Here is an 18,298-nt window from a genome sequence, read left to right on the forward strand (position 1 = left end):
CTTCTGCACGTGCGTGCACACACCAGCTCACAATCAAATAGGTGGAGGCATTGCTCAGATATAAATGTGGCAATGGTGGCAACCACACAGAAATTATTCCAAGCCTAAATTTGCTCTAAGGAAGTGCTAATATGCTTTTTATCTCACTCCAATTTACAGCATCTTGGTTTTGCTTTTCAAATCCATGAAGGCCATTTAAGGCATGACAAAGTATGCTTGTGGAAAAGTGAAGTCAAACAAGACTTCATAATTATTGCAATATATTCACATTTCATGCATAATCCTTTAAATTAGCAATACAATATTTCACCTCTACTGCCACTAGAGGCTAATGCACCACTATTGAAAGCTGTGTTAAAGAAAATTATTTCCTATCTTGAGGAGACACATAACCTTCCAAAATATTAAATGATAGTAGGTTCCAATCCTGTAATTCTTGCATACTCAAGTAGCCTCATTAGCCTTGATTTTCTTACATCACTGGACAATAACCTATTAACTTTAATGGATTTAATAATATACACTGGTGTCAGATCAGAATCAGTACGTTTGGGACATCTTATTTAAGGATTAACAGACCAGCAGGAAAAGAAATATAATATATTAACTAATGAATACTTTTATTAGATGAATAGTATGATCCTGGAACCCATCAACTGCCTTTAAAATGACTCTTTAATGAACAGGTGACACTGAAAAATACTATGTTGTCGATACAGCACATAATGAACCTTCCGTATCACATAAAAATGAAAGAAAGGTTTTTCTATTTCCATTGCTTAAGTGATCCAATTTATCTAATTTTACTCTTCTGGCTTCCTATGTGCTTCCTATTGCTGGGGTTTACAGACAAATTCAGGTATCCTATAAAAAAAAATATCAACTTATACTGCCTGTGTATCGTGTAGTGACTTTCATCCTCCAGTCTGGTACTGATCCATGGTCTCTACCATGGTTGAACTTAACTGCTGAGGAAACCAGGGCATGGAAAGCAAAATGAGTTGTTCAGAGTCATTGAGAACATGAGTGATTGACCCTAGATCATCTGGAATTAAATCTGGTGGCTACCTTATTTTTAACTTTTTTTCTTTTAGGTAAAGCAGTATTCTTTTAGAAGGGTGGAAATGAACCATGGTTTGGGTTTTGATCTAGGCTTTGGGACAAATTTGGTGGAGAAGCATCTGTTGTCCTTGTGGAAGTCAGCAGAAATGCTTGTGGGGCAAACTTATTTAGGGTGAACAAGGGCTGCAGAAGGAGGATTGCATCTTAGCTCCCTTAGCAAATCCCTTTTGCCTAGCAATATTTGCAGGAGGTTTTGAATGGGAAAGCCTATGGGGGTGTAAAAATACACTTTGAAGGTTACTGTGTGGGCAGATTTACTTTCAAGCAACCAAGCCTCTGAAGAACACTCCTGGTTTTCTACACAACGCTGAATGTCTCAGCATTTCAAGGGAAAAAGGGATTGCTGCGAGATTGGCCTTTTCAGATTACTTGGCTGTTCCCAAACCTTTGCCTTCATAGCCAAGCCTCTGCATCCACTGTGATGTGATCACCATGAGAAATTTAATTTCTCTTGGCTCATGTGTATTTACTCATAGTTGACATATTTTATCTGCATAATGTGAACCTCCTATAGCATTGCTTGGAAGAAAAAGCCAAATACAAGGAACTATATGGGATTTTCACAGTTTTGTAACTCCCTCATATAGATTACTTCACTCTTTTATGTGGTGGGGGTTCCAATTTAAGTCCCTTTTTGCTAACCAGCTCCCATTTCCATGAATTTAATCATCTGTGAGACTTGTGAGAGATTTTATTATCTTTCAAGACTTTTTTTTCCCCCTGTCATCAAAATTGAAACTGGCTGATAGATGAGACAGAGAGTCATGATCTCGTAACATGGTTTGTTAGAAATGGCAGCTAACAGATAATCTGTGTAAAAACTGTTGGCTAAATCAGATATTCTCACAGATTTAACAACTGCATTCTTTTATAGATTTACACGAGACTTGTTATTGCTTCCCTTAAAATATCGTGCTAAATAGTACTAAAAATCAGCTGGTTTTTTATTTGTTTGTTTTGTTTTGTGGTTGGTTTTTTTTTCTCTTTTGTGCTACTAGAATACATAATAGTGCTGATATTACTTAGGAAATGGTGGGACTGTCAAGAATCCATACTGGTCCTTACGAAAAAAATTGCTGCCAATAAAATAGAGTAAGATACTAATGTTATAAAAACCTGCAACCAACCCATCCTCAAACACCAAGAGCTTGATTTTATGCAGTGCAGAGGACAGAAGTAATGCAAAAGAAAAGCTGCTTAGTAGTTGCTCATCATATGTGGTAATTCCTGTGTTAGATCTTGGACCTGATGAATCTGAGCTAAAAAATAAAGAAGCCTTTTTCTTCACAGCTTCTAGAAGAATGAGTGATGATTTACAGTCAAGCTCTTTTAAAATTAGATCTGGCTGGAACTCAGAGGGCAAGTTTGCCTCACATAATGGGTCATTTTTAGGCCAATTGTAGTTTTCACTGAAGTTAATGGAAATATTTTTATTGACTTCAACAGATTTTGATTCAGGTGGCTCTATCTAGCAAGCTATGTGCAGTTCTGGAAAAATCAAGAAAAGGCCATTTATGTGGTTGTTTGTAGTGGCTTTTTAGCTCTTTTAGGGATCACAAAAATGAAAATTTTTTTTGGTGTTGTACGAATATGAGGTTTTATAGCCTATTAGTCAACAGCATAGACTGAAACTTCTCATACTGTCCAAAAAACCACTAGATATGTTTAAAAATAGCTCCTGAGAAAGGCGTGCTACCTAACATTCCCACTGCTGTTTTTCAGCTGCATAAAGCATTACTGTGCTGCTTTAGTGATGACTATTTTTACTCTTTGTTTACAAAGCCTGCATTTTAAGGTGTGATAATCCCCTAAACTCAATGCAAATCTCAGGAGGGAGGGAAGCTGGCATGGGAGATGCCAATTCAGGTGTGGTGCTCTCTGCAAAGCACAATAGTAGTCATGGCTGAGTTATGGGGTAGCAGATGCATCCACATCACTTGGCCAAGCTGCAGCTAAAAATGGCTTAATATCAAAACATGACAGTTTACAAACAGACAGTTAATCCTTCAAATGGGCCATGTGCCTCCTGAATAAGGAGGGACAGACCCAATGCAGGAGCCTTTTATTTTCCCACCCATTTCTTTCTCAAAACAAATAAAGAAAAAAACCCAACACAATTAGTTCCTTGTTTTTTCTCACTACTTCAGTCTCCTCATCTCCAGACTTCTAATTACCCTTGCCAGTCCATTTCTTCTGTCTCCTAATGTCTCCTCTTTTTGATGGTGTTTCTACCCATGTGGTTGCTGGTAGTTTAACTTTTCCAGGAGTCAGCAACTGCTGTTGATGTTATTCTCATTGCAGAGGTGTTTTTACACACTGTGGTCTCAGTCTTGGAAACCTGTGGCCTTGATTTTCTATTTGGTTGTTTTTCTTAGTCAACAAAACTGTATAAACCCATTGAAATTGAAAACCATTTTGATATTTGTGCATGAGGCAAAATTCTGTATGTTTTTGACAGGAAAGTGAACATTGAAAAAGTCAAGAATATTTAAGGACAAAATGTCAGAGGCTGTGCTGTTTTTTGAGTTTCCATGCTAGATAATCTCTATTATGCTCTGCTATATGGAGGAAGTTTTCTGCCATAGACCTTTTATTTTCTGTTAGCATAGAGAAAATTCTAGGCAGGTTAGCATTTTTGTTTGTTTGCCTTGTGTTTCTGCTAAATACACCTAAGTGAGGGTGACACAGGCTGTGAATTAATACAAGGTGAGTAGTTAATGTAGACACCTCTAGAGTGGGTCAATGACCAGCATTTGTTCCTTGGAGACCAGCTTCTAACCCTGGAAAATGGCAATCCATGCACAACCAGGATGACTCTGGTAAGGAAAACCAACAGGATATATCCTACTGGAGACAACTTCAGTTTAGGTAACAAATATCCTGGAATATTGGACTTGCTTGGAATAATTTAAGGCATTTCAGGGAATAGTTTAGGTCTCGGTGTGATAATGACTTTTCAGATCCAGGAACCTGAAATTGTTTCAGTGGAAACGAGTTCGTAAATTGGAAACTCATTGGTGTAGGGAGCAACACTGATATTTTGAGAAGGCACACATGGACAGAATCAGAGCATTTAGATGAACAGAATTCTAACAAAAGAGATTAATCTTACACCCCTGACGGGGAGCCTTTACCTGCATTTACTAATCCATTTGGCTATTGGACACAGAAATCCTGTGTCAGTTTTCTAAATAAATATAACATCATATTTTTCCTTAACGGATATAATACATACTGTGTTTTTTTTTCCCTCATGCCATTTCCAAGATGAAATATACTCACAGTCACAGCTCCAGTTAGTGGCAGTGCTGGGATTAGAATTTCATGCCAATGTCATACTAAGAGTGACGTAAATATCAAAGAGCAGGAATCTGGATTAGATATAAGTGAACATAAACAGGCAATATAGCAAAAATTACTCCAAAATCACACCCACTCCTTCAGACCTTTTAATTAGAAACCTATTTGACTTTGAGTTCTGGAGTGGAAGTGAACACAGGAATTTGGATAATATTGTCTCACAGAAGAAAATTAGTTGCAGGGTATCCTTAGAGGAGTGGAATGGTTTAAACAGCAGTTTCATTATAGTGCTTTTACGGAGCATTATTTTTACCATGGAAAGTCCTTTAAAATTAATGGGAATGGATTTCAGTGGCCTTTGACATATTACTGAAAATAATATGACAAAATACAACCTTTTTCCCTCTTACCACTACCTAAAGGCTTTAACTGGGAAAGCATTTTACAATGGTGCCCCCATGTAAGGCTTTATTCAAAAGATTTTACGCTTGATAACATCTGAGCCATAGGAGCTGTATGCGGGGTTTAGCATCTTAGCAGCTGCAATTCTTAATCCTGATTCCCTTGCCTCCATATTAAAAGCTCCATGGTCACAGGACACCAGCTTTGGCCGTGCTACATTGTCATTCATTCCGGCCCCCACACGCGTGCCTGACCATCTAGGAAAATGAGTTTACAACCCACTATGCCTATGGGACTCCCAGAGGGGTACAATGCAAGAGCCTTTACTAGTGGTGGATGGTCCTCAAAAGGTTTGAAAGTTTGGTAAGTACATCCTAAACCAAACTCTTTTGACCTTTTTTCGGATTTGTTTTTGGAGAAGGGCAAAGGGTTGGGCCAACTCTTGTTTAACCCAACTGGCTTTTCCATCTGCAGGCTGTAATTAATCACTAAATCACTGCCGTTTTGGAGGCTACGTCCCAATACAGCAGGGCACTATGTTTAACTTTAAGCACATGAGTAATTCTTTCAAGTCAAAGGGATTACTCATGTGCTTAAAGTCAGCTGCCTAGATAAGTGGTTTGCTAGATCAGGCCTTGAGGAATTAGGGAGAATTTATATTTATTGTACAGCAACACCAAGTTCCTCAGTTTGTCTTAGCATTGCTTTGGTCCTTCTTTTTGCCTGGGAATATTCTTTACAGCAGCTGTGCAGAGAGGGACAGTAGGGTCTGGTTTTCAGCAGGGCTTCGTGGAGTCCCAAAGTAAAGGATTAAGACTTAACTTTCAGTTTTGTAGACTTTTGCAAAAAGAGGTAGGTTCAGGATCTGGACATTTTCAAAATTAGGGATGTTTCCTATTAATGCTACTTCTGTTTCATCTGGACTTGGAGTATGAGTGGTTTATGTTAGGTCATGTATTTATTTCTTAATGTGAAGTTGTCTTGTCATATGCAGAAAAATAAAGACATATAATAATATTGACGCAAAGCAACAGAAACCCCTATGTTTTGATCTGTTCCAGGAGCTGATCATGTTTCTTCAGGGCTAATTCTCAGCTTGCTCAAAGAGGTAGTGATAGGAATTTACACCACTTGAGGATTTGTCTCAGGTCTTGCAAATGTGCTTCTTGTATTCTAATTGCAGAGGGCACTGAACTGAACTGCCTCCCATGACAGAAACCTCAACAGGATATTTGTAATAGTAATTAAAAAAAAAAAAAAAAAAAAGAAACCTGTCTTTTTTTTTTTTTTTTTTTTTTTTTAATGAAATGAAGACTTTCTGAGAGTACGTCAAGGGTTTTATTACCAGTTCTACATAGTAAAGTAATTGTGTAATTAGTAATACATTTGTCACTCCTTTACTGAGGAAAAAGTAAAATGTGTTCTGCTTTTGTGTAAATCCTGACAGTGGTGATTTTTTCCCTGAGAATTATACCATTATATCATAAAAGTGTCAAGACATGAGTTTACTGTTCCTACTAATATTCTAAAATATTCTCTTAGGCTGACATCTCTGTCATTTAAAATTAAACAAAATTGCATTCTGCCATATACACTTCAAATAGGAAGCTTTCAAGTTTATGGCTGTTCTTTGAATTGATTTTTAAGATGGCATCTGTAAAACTTGGCTAGTACAAGATGAGGTAGGATGTAGTTAAGGTTCAGTCAATTTTAAAAATGTTTTAAAGATCATAAATTGACAACTGAAATAGACTTGAACATCCTTGGGATTTTGGGCTGTCAAATATAAATCCAGGGTTTTTTAAAAACTGAGCTCTCGCAAAGTGAAAATTTTATGAAAACATGTTCTTCCCCCTCTTTTGATATTTTTGCAATAAGTTACACAAACAAGAAGGCTTTTGGTGTTGTTTCCAGTTGCTCAGTCTCGCGGGATTTGGAATTCTTCTTCTCCTGGTGTTTCCCACAGAAATAGAGTGAGAACGTGCTTTCTCACGGGACTGTATTTCTCATGGAAAATAATAGGGTTGCCGGCAGCAAACGTTTTCTGCAGTGATACCCTGCCAATAAAGTCTTCAGGGAAATTATTGCCCTCAATAAGATGAAGACTAGTAAATTGGAACCCCCATCCCTACTCCACAAAGATATGTCTTTAGGAAGCTTTCTCCTTCTATTACTCCCTGGAAACCCTGACCCCAAGAAAATGCTGTAGACAGAAATGCTTGCTTTACACTTAATTTTGTTCCCTGGAATAAAGATGTCAGCTAGTGTGTAAAATCCAAAAAAAAAAAAGAACAACCATACACTCCATGAAACATATTTGTGCAAGCAAAAGCCCCTGGTACAGATACGCTAAGAAAAGTTTTTTTACAGCATAGTTCATTTCTTTTTCAAGGATCTACTTCAAGCTGTAAGAAACAATGATCCTTTTTGTTGTTAAAACCAGCATCCTCTAAGAAGGAGGTTTCTGACAGAGCAAACCCTTGAAGGTGAAAACTTGTCAGAGATGTGTCAGATGCATTCTAGTATCTGGAAGCCAAGAGAAATTTGCCACATTAGGTCTTATTATTCTGAGAGGCAGAAAAACCTGACTGTGCTATGCCTCCAATTCCATCACAACCCATAATATTGCAGATTAAAAAATGGACTCTGTTCCTTTAAAGTAGACCTTTTTGGAAGACGATCTTCTGGCCAAAGGGAATTCAATGTCAAGCAGTGTGCTTTCTGCTGGTGGAAATGCAACAGGTTTCTGTGTTTGGAGTGGCTAGGAAAAATCTGATCATTCTTAGACAAATATTTTCTGGGGAGAGGGGGAAAAAAAAAAAAAAAGAGAAAAGCAAAACTTCCCCTATGGAATTGTACACTGAAAGAACTGCAGGTGTTAGCCATGCAGGAGTTCATGTCAAGAGAAATATTTCCCCAGGGTCCCATGAGAGGAAAGGGAAAAGGGGAAAGGGGAGGACTCGGGTGTCTGACCCAGGGAGTAGGGAAAAAAAAGCAGAGGCTGGTGACAGAAAGACCTTAATTCATGCACCATGTGCTTGAGTGATGTGTTTACTTTCAACCTTCAAGTCAAATTGAAGCAGCAGCCAAAAACCACAGATCAACACATTTTAAGTACAAAGTGAAAGTAGGGTCATTGGCACCCTTGGTGCTCCACTAATTTCTGAAACAACATTAAATCCATATTAATACCCACTCTTAGCTAACCATGTCAAAGGCAATGGTCATTATGGGTAAGTAGGAAGGTTGGGATGAAACCAAATAATTGCTGCTGAAGGAGGTAATGTAAGCAAAATTAGTTGGAAGGGTTATTTTTAGTCTTGAAGGAGACTTTACAGCTGGTTCCGTTCTGCTTTAAGTCACTTGTTAGCTTGGAATATGCTGGGAAAGTAGCAGTCTGAAAAATCAGAATCTAATCAAAATCTAACTAAATGGAGTGAAAAAAAAGGTAGAAAGAGCCTATAGTTTTATAGAAGCAAAGTGAATTAAACTGCTCCAAGAAAGTAAAAGTGTATTTAGCAGAATTTGGCCCTTATTATTAGTCTGTTCCACCAGGGTGGGAAGTTGCCAGATTAAGAAATTATCTCAAAGCCAAACTGTGGGGTGAAATAGGATTAATTGGAGAAGACTTTCTATTACCATGTCTTGTGAATCAGTCTTGATGCTTTCCCTAGCCTGCTGCCTTGCTGGTTTACAGGTCCTTGAGGCCTCTGACATATTTGCTTTGGAGAGGTGGCACCAATGCTCCTGGTGTCTCATTTAGAAACAGCTTTGGCTCTTGTCAGGTGTTTTGGGCAAGAAGGGGCTTCCAAGTCTGACTTTCTCCATGGACTGGAAAACCCTATGTAGTGCTCTAAGAAGGTACTAAACCTAAACAGTCTGAATAAAATCCCTTTGTCAAGCAGCCAATGCTAGCTGCAGGGGCAGGTAACTGCTCCTAGGTCATTCTGGGACAGACTTGGTTTTAGTCAGTCAATAATATAGAATTAGAGAGTCACATTTATCCCACATCCTGATTATGCCACACCCATTACAGCATGTTTTGTTTTCAGATTTTTAAAGTTAAAAAATAAAGTAATTCTATGACAACAGTGATTTGTCTAATAAATATATTTTCTCCATAACTTCAGTGTAACCAAAGTAGACCAATGCTTACAGAAAACACCTGTCCAAAGGTGGTGGGAGTTTTTTTGTCTCACCTTTTCACATTTGTGCAAAGGTCTTATTTTAGTTTTATTTCTGTTGGTTCAGCTACCTATGCACTTTATTGCCTGTTCTGAGGAACTTTGCAATGTTTTCGTGAAGAGTAGTAGGAAAGCACTGAAGAAAAAAATGAGAAGATGTAAAGCCTCAGAGAAGAGAAGTGACAAACAGGCAAGTTCTCCATTTGCTCCTCCAGATATTGAGCTGAGCTGGGGAAATTACTTTAAGTACATAAGGTGACACAATTACTACAGTTAGGTCTTTGTTTAATTTTCAAATAGACAGTCCAGTACACTGAATCCAAAGGTGATTGGTTATGGGCTATCCAGCCCTTCACCTCTAGGTCATAGGGTTCAATACTATCCCAGGTTGTAGCTCTGCACTCTATCCTTTGTGAGCAATCTATCTGAGAAATTTATACCTTTATTCTGCTTGTGACTTCACTATTGACAAATTCCGATTCTTACAAATACGTTCACAATTCAAAATAATTTGGCATGTGGTTTATGTGGTCCAATTTCAGCTTGTGGGCTAATCACAGGCTATTTGCCATGACTGTTGCTTTGAGTATTTTCTATTCATGATGCCTGATTAAGATGCATAGCTACTTTTCTCTGTTTTCATTGGATGACACCCGTATGGCAAAGAGCTTTTGAGTGACCTTCTAACCCTTTTGGTGAAAATCTATGTGCACGGGCGCCCACAAGGCTCTCCTGCAGCTTTTTTTGTGGGCAAAATTTGATGCAGACAAGTGTTAGTGGAAAGTGCCTGACAAAGAACAGAAACAATCTATGTAGAGACGCAGGAGATTTATTCACACTGATGTTCTGAAATGCTGTTTTTGAACAGTTTTTCTAGATCTTGAAGTGAGCAGAAGACTGTTGTGTGAAAACTTCCCAAGTGAAATAAATGGGTAATTTCTTTCTATGGCTTAGTGAAGATTGCAAATGCAGTCAAAGCACTCAGCAGTAACTGAAAAAATTTGAAGCAGCCTCCACAACAAAGTGACAGGATACTTGGCATTCAGTGATGCCCTGGCCATGTTACTCCTGGGTGTATTACAGGCATAACTAGCTGGTAATATATTAAGGCTCCTGCATTGTCATTTCAGGTGGAGTATTCTTACTGAGGACATCAATCTCTACATCTATTAACCTTTAACCAATTAATTTCACTTTAATTATTTTTTTTAATTAAAAAAAGAAAAAAAAGGAAGAGACAAACCCAAAATCACAACTGCCCAGAGATAAGAAGTGACCAAACCTCATCTTGTAGTTCTAATGCCAAAGAGAGAACAGGGATACAGTCCAGGGCAAAAAATTGGCTCATTTAATTACACCTGCACAGTATTTCAATAGTCTGCCTTGGTGAGAGGGCTTTTAAGAGTAAAGTGCTTTGAAATAAAGCTATTAAATGCATATGGAGACATTGATCAATACACTCGAGTTATGGGGCGGGAGTAGAGGGGGGAATGAGGGAGAGGGAAGAAAAAGAAAAGGACTTTTTTCTTCTCTGTAAGAGAGGATTTTGAATCTTCAAGGGCATAAGGATGGTAAACGATTGCTAAAAGTCCAAATTAAGAGGTATTAGGCCATTGTGTGGCAGTCAGTCACATCATATTCGCATTGCTGTTTTCTTGTCGGAGGTTTTGCCTTGATCTACCCCAGACCACATTGACAAGTCACAATTGAAGCATTCTAAATAATCCACAGTGAAATAAGGCATAGGGTGTCACTCTCTGGGCTACAGAAAGCCTGAGCTCAGTGAAGTTAGAAAGGGTAGCAAAGCCCTTTTCAGTCGCGTTTCTCAGCCGATTAAACTCATTCAGGGCCAGGCTGCTGGAACGAAAACAGAAAGATCACCTCCTGTTCTCCACTGTTTTGTTGGCAACAGCAGACAGATGTAGAAAAGTAGAAACATTTTTACTATAGCAACAAAGGGGAAAGGAGTGGGAGGCAAATAAAAAAGAAAAAAAAATAGAAGAAGTTGGAATTTGCAGGGTTGTTAATGTCTTGGGTATTTTGGGTAAGTATTCCAGGTTAAGAGATTTTGTCAGTGATGACTGGAATTCAAAAGGTTTGTATGAATTGACTGTGTAGTGCAAACCTGAGTTCTCTTTTCTCCCCAAACTCCTCCACTGGTACAGTAATCAACCATAAGAACACTTTGACTCACGGACGTCCAGTTCATTAAGATTTTTTTTTCTGCTTTTTTGACTTTTCAGTAAAATCCGTTTCAGAGCAAAGCCTTCTTTAAGAATGTCCCATCCACCCATGCAGCCACACTGATGTGACATATTGTGACACAAGATGCCACAGAAAATTAAGCTGAGCCCTCTAACTGAAGACTTGATTTAGCCATACATTCTCCACAAGCCACCATTTAAATTAAATGTTGTAGATGCAAGCTAGGAAATTATAATTCATCTGGAAACGGTTTGCTGGTACTGGAAAAACAATAAGCAAAATGCATTCTTAAAATATAGTACTTTCCCCCTTTTTATGTATAGAGGTAAATAATTTCAGTTGCAAGAAATGTCACACATATTTAAGAGGTCACTACAATTATTTTTTTACCTCTTGTGTGCTATGCATTTCTGCATACAAAACATGCAGTCTTAGCAAATTCACATTTGCATGTGGAAATCTGTATACAGGTGTATCTTCAAATATATAGAATTTTAAAGTTTTTACTAACATTCAGTATAGAAATGCCTATAGATCTAGTTTGAGAATAGGGATTTTATTTCTGTGTAATGGGAAGAAATCAACCCAAAATCTCAGCTAAAGGAAGTACAGGAATGATTATGTAATTGTGCAATTAGGGCAGTGAAATGGGAGACCTGTGTACCAGCCTCTTCTCTAACGAAAGCATTCTGTATAAAATAGTAATTACAAGGGCAATATGGAAAAAGATTTATTCCCTACCAAGCCCTGTGGTTAGGACAGTCATTTCAGATGTGGTTGACATAGATTTTGCATCTGTAAAAAAAATTGGGACAGAAAGGATTTATACTGAAGTGTTCCTACCTCCTAAATAAATACTCTGATGATGAACATATTTAATCCTAAAGCTAGCCCTCACAAAACCAAATATTGCCACCAGTTTGAAGTGTTTAGTTCCTTAGAAAAATTGGCCATTAACCTTAGTATTTACATTAGTGTTGAGCCCATTTGAAGATCAGGTCTTTGGAGGTGATTTTATAGTTAAGCATTTCTGGGGGAAAAAAAAAAAAATTGCTTTAAACTCCTAAGTCTCTTAAACACTTATTTTCACTTAGGAGCTGTTGGAAAAACAAAACCCAAGCCCCAAATCATCACCCTGGGTCTCAAAGCAGGCAAGAGGTGCAGGGCAGGACTAAACAGGACCTGTTGGAAGGGGCAGGAGGATACAGGGTGTTTCTGCACCAACCTCACCAACCTGTCACCATCGGGATAACGAGTTGTGACCCCTCGGAAAGCAGAGGCAATTCCCCCAAGGGCAGGGAAAGAAATGTCAAGCACTTTAACAAGTAAGTGAGCTTACATCTGAAGCACTTGAGTGTTTATGGGCAGTGACTGGCTCAGAGGTTTTTTTTTTTTATAAGCTCCTGTCTTTCTGGGCTTAGATCTGAACTTTGATCTGAGGGATAACAGGTCCTAACATTATAGACCTCCTCTTACACTTTTCATTTCCTAAAACCTTAGAGATTTGCTGAATTTTTTGTGCTCTGCATTTTGAACGAACTGATCTAAAATACTCTGGTCATTTATCACTGGGCTGTATTTTTGCCATGCTTTAAAAAATTTGTGTAATATATCTCAGGTGTCTATGGATTTGGGCATGGTATTGGGTCATCTTAGTGATTTGGCACTGTTTAGACTGCAAAAAAAAACCCACACAGGGTCAAGAGCAGTCAATATTGGTTCTATAAATTATTGCCTAGGGTCTCATAAATTGTCCTCTAATTTGCAGCTCGAAAAAGGGGAAAAAAATGAAATAAAAAAAGATACCTGAGATCAAATCTCTCTGTCCCAGCAATAGCACCCTGTTTTTTTAATGGAAAAAAACTGTCCTTCCCAGCAGTTCACTGAGGTGTTTGCTCCCATTGTCCACAGTGGGCCAAAGTATTAGAGACCAGGGTGACATCTGATGTGTTTCTACAGGGAAATGCAAATCTCCAGGCAGAATTCCAGACAAGCAGTCATTTTATTTACTTCTACTCATCTGTTCTCAAAAAAAAAAAAAAAAAAAAAAAAAAGGGGGTGGCGGGGAAGGAAGAAAATAGCTTGCTTAATCCCAGTACTAACACAATATTGATTCACATTCATGTTCAGTATTTATTGACGTGCATTGCATACAATGGAGGCTATCAATTAGGCTACTCTGTTGAAGGGAAGGGGCAATCATATTAGAAAACAGATGAAGCTCATAGTTTATATGGTCCTAATTTTATGTAATGTAAACCTTTCAAACCCTGGGCACATGAGAGTGAAAATGCATGTCCTGGTGAAAGAAAAAACAAAAAACAAACCCTAACCAAAGACAAAAACAACAAATCCAAATGGATTTACTCTTCAGTTAATTACTATGAGTGACTCTCCACAGATTCCCATTGTTTTTTCCTGAAGTTGTACAATGAAATAATATTTCTTTTACTACAGACTGAATTTCTGTGTATTTTATTAACCAGCATTAAATATTTCTGTACAATAGAACAGGGTTTGGGTTTGTGAGTGGGCCAGATATACAGAATTTTAGAGGTGGTGCATAATTTTACCATATTCCTTCTGTACATTTAAACAGGGGTTCAGCATATTGAGTTCCCACTAAAGATCAATGTCAAAGAGAGCATAATGGCATATGGGTTGTATTCAGGAGACCAAGTTGTTGCATGCAGAAATCAAATATAAAACACTCTTTTTTTGCCCCTTGGAGGTTTTTATTGCATGGTTGCAGCTGGATTTGCACTGTATTTAATAAAACATTAGTAGCCACCAGGGATTTAAATATGTAACGTAATTCTTTTTCAGTAAAATAATTCCATAAATCCAAATATGAAGCTTTTTTTTTTTTTTTTTTTTTTTTTGCAAGTGCTGTATGCCCATAATTAAATTAAACCCTATACATGTTTTGTTTTTTTTTTTTTACCATGGAATTTAATGGAAGTCAAATCCATCTGCACCGTTGATTTTGGATCTACATTCACATTTTTTGGAGCTGAAGTAGGTCTGGTGGCTAATAAGTTTTGGGGAGAAGCAGGGGTGCTGGCTCTCCATCCTGGCTGAGCTACATTTGATACAGACTCGTGGTAAAACAAGGGTCAGTATTACTTTACAGAGAGGCAGGTGAAGGTATGCCTAATTCTCTCCCTTGAAAAAAATGCAGAGTTAGTGTAATTTTCCCCTAATTCTTTGGTCCCTACTGGCATCTTGACTACTAAGAAAATGAATATAATGCAGCCATACTGCCTTGGTCAGAGAGCCTTTACCCTGTGCAGTGACCAAGGTGACTGAGCCACACTGTCCTTACATTCTTGTGTATCACATTTTCAGCCCTCAGAGGTGTTTTGTTGGGTTTGGGTTTTTTTGTAAGATGATAGCTACAAAAAAAAAAAAAAATAAATTAAAAAGAGAGATGCATGTATATTTCTTTTAGCAAATTTAATATTTTGAAGGTATCTTGACTGTTTCTGTCAAAAGATGTGGCTGGTCCTATCTTCAGTTGGATGAAACAAGTGCATTGAAGTTTGCACCAGCTACAGATTACTTCCTTGTAGGCATAGTGCTAATCATCAAGAAGGAAAAGGCAACAGGAAAACAAAGAGAAAGACTGTGCAGGGAAATAAAATAAAGGTACTATAAAATGAAGCTTGATGAAGTATGGTGAGAGCTCTCACTGTAGTTTACAGAAACAAAAAGTTTGAATGGTGACAAACAGCTATTTTTTTACATTTTAATGAAAATCAAGAGAAGGGAAAAAGAGTGGTTGCTTCAAAAACCAAATATTCTCAGCAATTATGACAGGGAGCCATTTTCCAAGTAGAGTGGTTTCTGATTTGTAACAGGAACTGTGGTTGATTGTGCTAAGAAAGGAAGATGACTCCAAGTAGAATTTTACTAGATCCATAAAGTTGCCACTTTTATAATTCTAGCTGAAACATGATCTTTAAAAATCACAACTCAATAGTCTCTGGTGTCACAACTTTTCCACAAACAACAATTTTAGCATCAAAGTACCCACGCTGGAGGGGACATTCAATGTCCTGAAGGAGCTCCGTGTCATTTTGTGAAATACCTGAGATTTTCTGAAATTCTTAGAGATCCAGTGGAATTGGATTAGTGACCCAGTCTATCCCACAGGACTGAGTTTCTATAGACTGATGCTGCTACAGCATGAAGCAGACTGGATGAAGGCAGCTGTAGCATTCAGATAGCAGGTAGTAGTATGGGTAGAGAAACAAGAACAGCTGAAGTGTGAATTCTTAATTCATACTTAATACAGGTTATTTAGCCTCCCTACACACCCTAGCAGCTATAGTAAAAAGGATTATCACCTCCCCTCCTAACTAAGCTGTCTCTGAGTAAGGAAACTTTTTTCCTTTGTACTTCAGATCAGATGCTAACATGGGACTACACCTCACTGGACTTGGAGACCAGAGAATGATGGTAACCTTTCATAAAACCTTCACAGGTTTTTGCTTTCTGAAAAAAAATGTAGATCAATGCTATAATTGTATTTTAAACTGTAAAAAAAAAAAAAAAAAACTTTTAAAATATGCAGCTTTGTGGTTTTTAACATACTTGGTTTTCACTCTTTGAACTTCTGCTCCACTTTCTCCTATTTACTCCATTCATTCAATTATTAATTTTCATTTTCATATTGACAATGAAAAAAAAGGCAAAAGCAAGTGTTAAAAGTAGTACAAATTCTTAAATGTAGAGTTTGAAATGGTTCCATTTTCACTTTAAGCATTTCTCATTAAGCAAGTGTGAAACTTCTGGGAAATAAAATTTCTTGTTATACTTGTGAGTTGGGGGTAATTATTGTTTTCAGAAAAAAGCACTGACCAGATTCTCTTTTTGGGCTTGAATGGATGCAACACCTTATGCTGGATCAGGTGGGAAACCTATTTGTATTTTTTTTTCTTGTTTCTATCAGCCATAGCTGAAGATAGAAGCACCTCACTGGAGATGTTCAGGACACCAACCCAGATGAGTTGTTAAACACTGTGAAGTGACCCAAGCCTGTGTTGAGTCTGTGGATTTGCATTGCTGTCCAAGTGGGCTGAAAGGTATTTGCCACAAGCACCTTCAAACGTGGTTGAGAATCAGCTCTTGCTGTTGCTGTGATTTATTATTTTGGGTTTTTTCATCCTAGCAACTCTAACATAAATCAGAAGTTGCTAAAAAGTCAGTATTTTGTTCTAGCTGCTGGTAAACACTTATCAGATCTTACTTTGGGGGACAGTGATTTTTCATATGTCTTAGTACACAATGGAATTATTTAATTACTTTTGCTAGCGAGTTTACAGACAAGTATATCCCTATCACACTGCATATCCTCAAATAAGATTATTTACAATCCAATCTAAGGAGTGCTGACTGGTGTCATTGGAAGCTAAAGCTGCATCAGCATTTAAATTTCTACTTTTCTGGGCAAAAACCCAACTGGCTGATTCAATTAAACTCTTTATGTTATATATTATCCAGAAGTTCACAATCTGAAGTGATTCTCAAAGTCTGAAGCCATGCCTTTATGATTGCAATTTGGTAGCAAGACAATTTCCGAGGACTATTTTACTTGAACTGCAATGAAAATGTCAGGACATAACACACTTTCTGATGTGGGTTTTATGAAAGGCACTCCAAAATCAACCATTATTTCAAGCACAAGCAATAAATAACCTTCATTATTCATTAGAATGTACATATGCATTTGTGTTTGCAAATATGGTGGTTTCCTGAGAAAAGAACCCTTTAATCAACAGATCCTTCACTCATTTAAGGAGGTAACAAATGGGGAGGCAGGAGGCATGGAAAAAGACAGTCTCTTTAATCTGTAATGGAGATAATCTATAGAGTTCCTGCAATGCAAGTAGTCCATCTTGCAGGCATAAACTTTAGAGAAGATAGAGGATGGGGAAAGATTCATGCAATATTGTGAAGCTACTTTTCATAATAGTCGTTTGGATGGATTTTGTTTATGGTTTATATTGAACAAAGAGAATAGACCTTTCCCATATCACATAAATCACTGCACTCCTGAAGGGTGTCTGGAGTGGGGCTGGGCTATTACTATTCACAAGAACATTAACACTAGTGAAATGGGCTCTGTGAATTTACTGCTATTTACCTGCTCAGATTAGGGGCTGATGTACCTCTGCAAACACTCAACATGAAATGCCAGGCCTGCAGCTCCCCCATGCATCCTCCAACATCGTGTAAGAGTGCCAGTAAGCAGCCTCTACACACTGGTGTTATTTTGTGTGAGGTTGTTTTTTATTTTTTTTCTTTAAAATGAGACTTTGAAGAAAAATCTTATTTATGCTCAGGTACCCATATCGATGAGTTTTGGACATGATAGTCAAAATTCTAGAATTAAAACCAAAGCTTCGCCAAAATATTGGAGTTGGTTTCATTTTAAACTTGGAAAGAAATCTGTTTGGAAAGAAAATGAAAAATCAGAATATTCTTCCATCAATTCCAGAGCATAAATTGTGGTTTCTAGAACTGCTTTGTTTTGACAAATTCTAAACAATTTTCAGTTTAGAAAGTTTTTATTTTGGAGGGGTTAAAAATTACACAAGGGGAGGTTTTCAGAGCAAGCAAGCTGAGTGTTGATTGTAAAAGAGGGGGTAGATGCTCTTTCTTGTTGTTTCTTGTGCTTTTATATAGAAAGACTTTTGTGGAATGAAATCTGCAGTTTTAGTGAGAGAGGTGAAGCCAGGAGAAAAACTCTGCCCCTAAGCATTTCTTCAGTTAATTAAGAAAATGGAAAAACAAGAGGCACCAAACCATAATGACCAATAATTTCAAATGAAGGTTTCGGGATGATGCTGAAGAATCAGATCAAACCAATTAAAGCACCAGAGAAGGACCCCATCTCCCCAGCCCTTCACTAGCAGCTGAAAAAGGAGGAGGGGAGGAGGAGGAGGAGGAGGAGGGTCCTCCTTTTCTCTCTCCTGCCTCTTTCTTTTTCCCGCTCCTGTTTTTCATAGTGGGGGCACTAATGAACTTTTCAAGTCCCATGAAGACAACCCTTGTGTTCTGATTAGTTGCCTTACTTTTAA

The 18,298-nt window shown here is 37.8% G+C and overlaps 1 long non-coding RNA gene across 1 annotated transcript; it reads left to right on the plus strand.

The window, feature by feature from the left end:
- Positions 1-3,780: 3,780 nt before the first annotated feature.
- LOC139801277 (uncharacterized) lies at positions 3,781-12,563 on the plus strand. Its single transcript, XR_011728121.1, has 3 exons — positions 3,781-3,828; positions 5,005-5,187; positions 12,308-12,563. It is a non-coding gene; the product is annotated as an uncharacterized lncRNA (long non-coding RNA).
- The last annotated feature ends 5,735 nt before the right edge of the window (positions 12,564-18,298 follow it).

The sequence above is a fragment of the Heliangelus exortis genome, chromosome 11 (assembly GCF_036169615.1).
Source record: "Heliangelus exortis chromosome 11, bHelExo1.hap1, whole genome shotgun sequence".
Classification (NCBI taxonomy): Eukaryota; Metazoa; Chordata; class Aves; order Apodiformes; family Trochilidae; genus Heliangelus; species Heliangelus exortis.